The sequence below is a fragment of the Zosterops lateralis genome (assembly GCF_965231275.1).
Source record: "Zosterops lateralis genome assembly, chromosome: 12".
Lineage (NCBI taxonomy): Eukaryota > Metazoa > Chordata > Aves > Passeriformes > Zosteropidae > Zosterops > Zosterops lateralis.
Genome location: NC_139772.1, coordinates 18,077,238 through 18,087,138, shown reverse-complemented (window position 1 = coordinate 18,087,138; position 9,901 = coordinate 18,077,238). Strand labels below are relative to the sequence as shown.

The 9,901-nt window shown below is 41.1% G+C and overlaps 1 long non-coding RNA gene across 1 annotated transcript; it reads right to left on the bottom strand.

Annotated features, from left to right (window-relative positions):
• Positions 1–3,032: 3,032 nt before the first annotated feature.
• LOC310914320 lies at positions 3,033–8,780 on the bottom strand. The gene is made up of 3 exons (XR_014591001.1): positions 8,567–8,780; positions 4,635–4,807; positions 3,033–3,345 (listed from the first exon to the last, which is right to left on the bottom strand). It is a non-coding gene; the product is annotated as an uncharacterized lncRNA (long non-coding RNA).
• Positions 8,781–9,901: the final 1,121 nt, after the last annotated feature.

Genomic DNA, 9,901 nt, shown 5'->3' with positions numbered 1-9,901 from the left:
CTGGGCACCTGCCCAGGGGCTGTGGGTGGATCTCTGTATCCCTGTGGATCCCCATGGGCTGTGGGTGGATCTCTGCATTGTCTGTGGGTCCCCAGGGGCTGCAGGGGCACAGCTGCCTCACCATGATCATCACCACAGTCTGCAGAGGAATTGGCTCTGGTGCCTGAAGCATCTCCTGCCCCTCCTTCTCCACTGACCTTGGTGTCTCCATGTTGTTTCCCTCAAATGTTTTCACCTCCTGCTCTTCTCTAGAAGGAATTCAAACTGTGCGCCCACTTTGTTGTGATTTTCTTCTTAACTCTGTTATCACAGAGGGGTTACCAGCCTCTCTCATTGGCCCTACCTTGGCCATGTCCATCCCCAGAGTCATCAGGGTTTGGCTCTGCTGGGCATGGTGGAAGCTTCCAGCAGCTTCTCACAGAAGTCACTTCTGTGGCCCTCCCACCACCAAAACTCAGGCCATGCAAAACCAAGTGTAATACTGTCTTGCCTCATCACTTCTCACAAATCCTTGGTGGCTGTACCCAAGAACTGCTGATCACTCTATTCTTTAGTGTTTCACACTATGATGAAGTGCATCTTGTCTTCAGACCTGTCTGCCTGATACCCCTTTATTTAAGCTATTTTTCCTGTTGCTCTGATAAAATAAAATGAGTTTCAGAAATACTGTTCCTTGTGACATTTGGTTATAGTAATAATAATAATGCTGTTAAACTCTCCTTAACTGCACCTCCTGGAATTATCCTCAGTTTCTGATATTCTGAAGCCAAAAAGATTAGCTGCCAAAACATACAAAATGTCTTTAACTGGATTGGTTTCTAGTGGCTCTTCTTGCTCTTTTAATGCCAAAAATTATTTTCTTCTTATTTTAAACTATTTCTTAAGTTCAGAAGTGATGGAGATACAATCCTACCCTGTGCCTGAGAGCATTGTCCAAATGGTCCTTGAGCTCTGCCAGCCTTGGGGCCATGAGCCCTGCCCTGGGAAGCCTGTTCCAGTGCCTGACCACCTTCTGGGGAAGAGAACATTTTTCCTAATACATCCCTAAACATCCCTTGCTACAATGTCATGCTGTTCTCTTGGGTCCTATCACTGGTCACAGAGAGCAGAGATTGCTGTCTGCCCCTCGACTGCCCTTTGTGAGGATGTTGAGGTTTTCAGTGAAGTTCCCTCTTGATCTCCTCCAGGCTGAACAAACCATACAACTTCCCCTCCAGACCCTTCACCACCTCCGCAGCCTCCTTTGCACAGTCTTTCATAGCTTTATATCTTATATTGGGGTGTAGCACCCCAAAGTGCCCCCAGCACCCCAAGTGAGGCTTCCCCAATGCAGAGCAGAGCAGGACAATCCCTCCCTGGCCTGGCTGGCAGTGCTGGGCTGGTGCCCCAGGGCAGGGATGCCCCTCCTGGCTGCCAGGGCACTGCTGGCTCAAACTCCACTTGCCACTGAAAGGGACCCCCAGGACCCATTTTGTGGTTCTGCTTTCCAGCCTAATTCCCTAGTCAATTCATACATGCAGGTTTGCCCCATCCCGCATGGAGAACACAGCACTTACTCATGTTAAACTTCATTCAGCTGGTGATTGCTCAGCTCTCTAATTTGTCCAGGGTCTTCCTTCAAGGGATTCAACAGCTCTTCCCAATTTAGTGTCAATCACAAACTTGCTTAATATCCCTTTGAGTCCTGCATCCAAATTGTCTATGAAGATGTTGAAGAGTCCCTGCTGAACTCCCACTAGTGACTGGACTTCCTCTGCTACTACTGTTTTTTAGATCCCTGTCCTAGGTTGCAGTGTAGGATGTACACAAAGTATTTATTCTATCACCATCTTCATGAACTGTTAAACCAGCTGGGACAGTGTTCTTCCCAGGCCCCTTCCTTTGGGCTCTTCTGCTAATGGCCCATCAACACCTTGCCCGTGACTCACAGGTAACTCCCTCCAGGAGTTATCTCTGTTTAATGGGCCATAAAGGACCCACTGCACGACTCATCATCCCATTGGGAGATGCTCCACACAGGGGGAGGAGCCAAGCATTCCCACCTGGATATAAGCTGGGATTTGGGACAGGACAAGCAGCCCTTTCCCACTGGATTCCCAGAGGAGCAGACCTTTCTACAGGATCACTGCTTCAGGAAGAGCACCTCATCTGGACTGCTTCCACCACCCTGCTCAGGTTGTATTCTGACTCTGTCAGTGGTCCTTTGTGCTATTGCATTTATTTTATTTTATTTTTACCTTTCTTCTTATTAAATTGTATTTCTGACTTGGAGCCTCTCACTTGTTTTGCTTTCAAACCACGACAATCCCCTAGCTCTAGTACTGCCCAGTACTAGCCATTGACCAGCTTAATTTTCTCCACTCCTTGCTACTACACACAAAACTGACATATTGCTAACAGATAAGCAGGCTAATAATTTGATAACATTGACTGTAGTGTCATCTTTGGAGGCAACCTCTGGGAAACACAAAGTTATAGATTTCAAACTAGTGTGGTGTCTTGCTTCAAAAGACAGGTCTTTGCCAAGGAAGGTAGGAACCTTCCTGGAATGGGGAATATGACCCCCTTCTCTCCAAATTATTATAAATTTGAAAATACGGGGTTTCAGACAAAGATATGGGGAAAAGGAATAATAGTTCTTTATTAATATATGTATACACATACATATACACATATATACATATATACATAGATACATATATACACAAATGTACACATATATACATATATATAGGTATAAACAACAAGACAAATGAACAACACCACCAGCAGCCACAAGCAAAGATCAGACAACCCACTGCAGTCTGTCCCTGCTCTCTCAGCACTCTCCTGCAGTGCAGTTCCAGGCACGGCCAGCAGTGGCGCTGGTGGCTCCCGGCCGGTGGGTGGGTGCGGTGACTGCCGCGGGCTGCAGGGGGCGCCGTGGGCGGCCTGGCGGGGACGGGCGGTCGTGGGACGTCACGGTAGGTCACGGGGGCAGCTGGTGGCCATTGCCGGGCTACCAGCAATGGGACCCCCCAAACACCCGGGAAATAAAACCATTAAGCAGACTGGCAGTGCAGGAGAAGCGCAGCAGGCCGGGGGCGCAGCACACAGGAGTGGCCGCGGGCTGTGCCGTGGGCAGAGGGCCCGGCAGGAGCCGGTCCTGGCGTTTGGGCACCTCACGCTCAGTCCTGAGCTCTGAGCGGCCGGGAGACAGGGAAAGAGCTCCTTCCTCCCCTGAACCAGCACACACAGCCAAGCAATGTGGGAATACAGTGGGAAGCAGCACCCCAAGTACTGCTGAGCTCATGGCAGAAGTGGATGTGCTGGAGGGCACCAGCCCTGGCTGGTCGAGGCAGGACCCTGCAGGAGGAAGAGATCAGGGTATATTTGTATTTGTGGGCAAGACACTACAGGCCTGTGCAGATCTGTGCTGGCCCAGAGTCAAGCAGTGTTGCTAAGAGACACAGATATGGTTGTTATGGCTGTTATCACTTAAGCAAGTAGTTATTTTTAGCTCCTGCTTGAAAGGTAACCAGCAGTGTGTGTTCAATAAAATCGGCTTCCTTGATGCAAACCATGGAGACACCCCGTCTCTTCAGTCACCCCAAAAAGCAAAACCCAGCCAAACCTACAGGGTAGTCCGTCCACATTTTTTCTCTCAGTCTCACTCTTAATCCAGCCTGTTTCAGTGGAATGTCAGGACACCCAGCTGCAGCTTTTGTTTCCTGACTGCCCCATTTGCCTCTCAGGCAATGCCCTCCCCAAGCATAGTCCTTCCTTCCTTTCTAGTAGATGGGAGAAAACTGCACTGAAAAAACCAAATCCGGAATATGTGGGAAAAGTAAGGAAGAAAAAAAAAAACACCAACAAACTTGTAATCATTCTTCATTTTACTTTCAACATCCAGAATGGAAATAAATTACTTTTGGTAACCTTTGAACCACACTAAGTAATGAGATCAAGTTCATGGAAGACAATAACATCAAAAGCACAATCTGAACTGTATAACTGCATTAAGGAACTCAAAAATGCTGAAATAGGCAGAGGGTGCAGAACTTCTGTCACGCACGTTCAGATCTCATTACCTGACCTCCCGTGTACTCTGTGGACATTTATATGGATATTGTAAACCTTTAAAGCTTGTACCTGCTGCAGCAATCAGCCAAACACAAAGGTCTGCTATCTTCTCTCCAGCTGGCATGGTTTGTATAGAAATCACTCCACACACACCAAGGCACATATTGGAATCCTACTTGGTGTTTACAAGCCTGAATTCAGAGTTTTCAGCATGTCTTCTATACACGATAACTGAAGAGCCACAAAAGCTTTTTGTTATTCCAACTATTGTGTCTCATGAAGGTGGCACACTTGTTCTCATTTCTTTCCCATGCTTGGCATAGTTTTAAGCACACTGCAGAAAATTGAGGGTGACTAAAAATGCCTTTATAGGAGGATTTACTGGGCTGCTGCTGCCAGCTGACGTTTCATCAAAGGTGTGTAACTTATGAGAATTTTAAAATCATAGATTTGCCTTGTTTCATAGATACTATGCTAAATTTAGATGATGCAACACTGAGGAAATGATTTGACTGTTTTGTTCTAGTACAATTTCTCTACCCATGCCAATTTATCCTGTTTCTGTTACCCACCTGACAACAGCAGCTTGCTGTTTTCCTTTGACCACGGCTGACAGAGCATCCTGACTCTGTTATAGTGCACCTGCCTTCCAGTTACAGTATCCTCCACATCTTCCAGTCGGTAAATTGAAACCACGTAGTTTCAGCTTCCTTTCACAAGACAACATAAAAACATTCTTCCATTCCTACCAAGAAAAAGAGAAAACAATTCAGGATTTGTGGAACTGTAGTCACATGCAAGTTTCATTGATGAATTTACAGAGCATATTCTGTCCATAATAACTGAACATAATTTTGCTGTAATTTGTAGTAAATAATGTGATTACATATTCAAAAAGCGAACATTGCTATCAGCTTTTCAAAACAAAAACCACAGGAGAATTTGGAGTGAAAGGAATGAGGGACTTGTCTTTACAAACAAACTGTGGGTCTGCTGGTAAATAAAGCTAGATACTGAGAGATAAAAGAAACAATGGGAAGGATTCCACTGATTGTTAAATGGAATGAGAAATTTACAAACAAACTATAGGTCTGCTGATAAATAAAAGTGGATACTGAGAGATGAAAGAAACAATGGGAAGAACCATAAATTCCGTAAAGAATTCCACTAATTGACACAAGGAAAAGAAAAAGGTGTGAGGGGGTGTTATACATTAGAAGGGAGTCAGGCGTTTTGGGAAGTCTGTACCTCTCAAATACCTCAGCCAACTGGTAGAGAGAGGGAAATGCAGCCAGGAAATTAGGATAAAAAGGAGGCTGCTTCCTCCAAAAATTTGAGAGACCAGAGGGGAAATGCCCCATGGCCTCTTCCTTTATTCAAATAAAGTTACAGGACTCCTCTGTCTCCTTCTTGGACATTAACCTCTGGTGTTTGTGAATTAATTTTCCCAACAGGAGTAAATCTCAGTAGTTCCAATGCATTTGCCAACTACAGCTAAAATAGTAGCATTACTTCTTACCCCATTGTCAGAACAGAGCACTTCATCCTCTGTGTTTTGGTTGTGTCAGTAGCAGGGGGAGTCTGACACTCAGCAGTCACATTCAGGTCAGTATGTACCAATGTTATGTGAACTGACAGAGCATTGACGTATTCTTACCTTGTCTTTTTTTCCAGTTTCTAGAAAATTTCTCCTGACCATTAAGAAGTCATTTAAAGTTGCTGTATTTCAGGCCAGGAGATTGCCTTTCACCAGCTCAGAAGAGAGAACCTCCCAAGACATTTTTCACCATAAAAAACTCATGCAACTATCCTGGCACATTGCATCAACAGTTCAAAGAGCTTTTCCCCTGGGACTGCAAATCCTTCCTTGGGCAGGCATGGCTCTTCCATTTAGGAGAGTTCTAAGCACTGATCCTACTCTGCAAATCTAGTGTAAATAAGTATGGTAAAAACTCTATGGTGTCAATCAGCTTGAATCTAGAAAAGCAGATGCACTTTGAAGGCTTCTTTATGTTTAAAAATGTGATTTCTCAGGGCATGAGCTCTCTAGACTTTTTTAGTCCTGAACTATTTTCTTTTGTACTAAATTTATTTCAACATACCTATATAAACACATATTCAAATATGAAATACAGAAAGAAACATATTTTTCTATTAGAATTGTTTTATACCTGAAGCATTTGGTTTTGGTAAAATTAAAATGAGACTTCAAAAGTGGCACAGAACATCATAACCTCAGTGGAGTTCTTCAACTTTCAGTGCTTCCTTCCTCAGCTGGAGATGGGCACAAGACAGATAATGTCTTTCAAAACCAATGTTAACTGGTAACCCTTCCTTGGTGGAAGGCCAGTGGAATGCAACCTGAGTTTTGGACTCAAAAAGGAGATCAAAGTCAGGCTTTGTTTTTAAAAGAGAAATACATGAGGGGTTGGTTGTTTATTTGTAAAACCATTGATTCTGATCAGACTTTGAAGCACTGTTAAAAACTTGGCAATCTTTGAAAAAAACCCAAAACCTAGTGTGACATACTAAAGCTAATTTTCTCTAGAGGCCATCAAAATTCCTTTAGAACATCCTGAGGAAGAGACTTCTTGATTTTTTGGTGGCCTTTTGGATAGAATGACATACCCAGCATTTACAGGTTTATTAAGAGTCTCTGAACAGCTCTGCTTAAAAAATACATGATACAAAATGAAATCTCTCATTGGACTAAACACTCTGCACTATTCAGGCAGGTCTAGTACAAAACTTTAGCAGACCTGAATATCCTTTCAGAAGCCTTACTTGTCACAGAAGAAGAACCAATTGCACTGTCACCAAGAACTAAGTAGGGAACATTGCAGGTATTTAAACCCCATATATTCTGTTAAGAGCTATAGTCTACTAAGTACTATTACGAACTACAGTCACCTAATATTTCTTATTGCCTTCCACAAGATCTTGCAAACCCGTAGAACGTCCCAGAATCACCACAGCTATTAAATAATACCATTTCTTTTTATTCCACTTGCAGCATTCCAACCTCAAATTACTTAGCAAAAAAAAAATTTAAAGGATGACAGTACTGAGATCAAATCTTAGAAAATATCTATTAATGGTCGAATTCAAAGAAGACCAAATGTAAGGAAACACACTGGCCCTCTCATTAAAATGAAATAACCTGTGAGCAGGAAGGTTAGAATGGAAAGTATCCACTCTGAGATACTGCTAAGCTGTCCTTATCATAAGATCCTTATCATTTGCTTTAGTATTGGTAAAAGCAGAACATGCATTACTGCAAGCAATAAATACCAACCCTAACAAACATAAACATTTATTATTAGTAACTAAGGAAAATAAAAGTTGTATTTATATACTGTGCCCTTGCTACTGTGCCCTTTCCTGAATTAAAGTTGAAAATTACTTTTTACAATTTAATTGGTAAATAGCCTTTGAAAAGGATCAAACTACAGTGTTTAAAGAGGGCCAGCCCTCAAAGTGTTTGCCTCTTAGTCCCTTGGAATTTGAACTCATTCATGTCTTCAGCTGTGTACGTATTTCAGAGGGAAGGATTCTTCTCCCATGGCTGTAAAATGTCATTTCTCTAGTCTATTAAGAAAATAATATTAGAATTCTTGAAATCAATGTTTATTTTTTACTTCAGTGGCTGAGGAAAAAAAGGATTGCTGGTAAAATTAAACATCTTTATTAGGTTTATAGCATCTCTACAGGAGTAACCCCTAAAACAAAACTAGACAAAGATACTTTTCTATTTTTATAAAGAAACACAGACTAGTTAAGGCCAAATCACTGCAGAGATTAAGACACCTGTTGAACAGGTGGGAACTGTCCAGATAGACATTCCAGGCTGACCAAAGAAACCAGCTGCTTAGGCAAAAACTCAAACAACATATTTGCAATGTTGCTTTTATGGGATCTGAAGAAACAAAGTGGAGTGCAGATCTGAAGGAGAAAGAAAAGACAACTGACACAAAAAAATCAAAGATTACCTATACTAAATCTAAGAAAAATTCCTCAGCAAAACTTTGCTTAACAGAACATTAAAGATTACACACCGCATTATCTTTTCATCAAAATTACTTTTTAAATTTTTTTTGTTGGTCTGTAAGTTCTACGGTAGAGATGATTTTTTTTTCTTTTCACATGAGCTTGAAATAATCTCTGTGGCATTTCAGGCACAACACAGGTATGATAAGATTATAAACCTTCATTTCAAAATTATCAGAATAAGGAACACAGAAGTACATTACATAATATCTGACCCCAAATTAGGCGTGTGAAATTGAAATTTATGAAAACATTAGTTAATTCAGTCATACATCACAATTACATCACAATGAAAAATATTTTAAAAGTCCTTGTAAAACTTGCTGAAAAAAGAATAAATTGTTCCTACCTGCCTTTTTATGTGGTTTTAGCAAGACTGTAATTTCAACGTTTTATTTTCTTTATCTGTAGGCAAAAAAAAACCCCAAAAAGCCCCCTTTTGTCTGGCCATACTTACTGCAGAAATTTTTCAATAGGAAGTTATTTAAGATGGAAGAGCTTCTCTTGTATCTTAATCCTATTTCTGTGAGAATGAAACAAGAATAACAAAGAGAGGAAAAAGACAGTGACTAAAAAAGTTCAGTTTTAATTTTGTTTTCTGTACCAACATTACTTTGCAAGCTCAGTCTTGGAGAAAAACATTCCCAGCACAGTCTGGCTAAGTCATCAGAAAACATAAACTAACAAGTGTTTCACATGTACTTAAGAGCCCGTTTTTAGTCACAGATTTACATCATCATTGCAGAGGGAATTCCTGTTGATCAATCCTGCATGCTTAAAAAGTGGTGGTTTTTTTTTTTTTTTTTAAGTGAGGAAAACAACTGTCAAATCGTGCTTAGGATAGTTTTGTTGATACTCAGGCCCAACAATTTGGTCTTATTTCCAGCCCTGTACTCCCTGTTTATGAACGATTTTCTCAACAAGGCAACAACTATTAAATGCTAATATCAGGAACCAGTACCTGAACATCTTTTAGCTTTTAACAGTAGATATTTATTGAAAAACTCAGCTGCATTTAGAGGGGTTTGCTCAGGACTTACTGATTTGAAAGCCATACAGCAAAGGAGTTGTACAACTGCATTGCTAAAAATAATTAAGTGATTAACATGATTAAGGGTCTTTTTGCAAGTGTTTTAGGGATGCTTAGCTCAAATGAAAGCAGTTACCTTATTACAGAATCCAGGATAATACTTTTTTTCCTGGATATACAACTGCATAGAAACAGAGAATGGCATTTTTCAGTGAAGCAATATCTTTAAGTATTTACAAAAATGGGAAATATTTGTAACTGCAAGCAAAGGGAACACAAGCTGTGCACTCAGCTGCCTCAGGTTAATGAAAAACAAAGGAAATATTTTTGCTCATGGTTCTCTACAGTCTCAAGATAAAAAAGACAACTATTTTTAATAGGATTCAAATAACATGTGGACACGTGTTTTCAATGCACTCATAATATGACAATCACTTCAATGTTATCTTCCCAAAGAATTTCTAAATTAGCAATGCTTGCTATAAAGATCATCCAAATAGAGTCTCCAAATTATGGTTCACTCTCACTATGTAATACACTACTTAGGCACTGGACAAACATTCTCACAAATGGAACAAAGATGGATTTGCTTGTTTTTAAAGATAAACTAACTGGACTATGGATTTCCCAGTGGTTCCTAACTCAAAACTTCTTGGCAGAGAATGGGTTTAATGATTACCTTTTATAACCTCTGTACTTAAGCCGCTGCTTCTGCATATTCTGTTTTTAGACGTGGACATGCCTTGCTTGTAACTGGCTGGG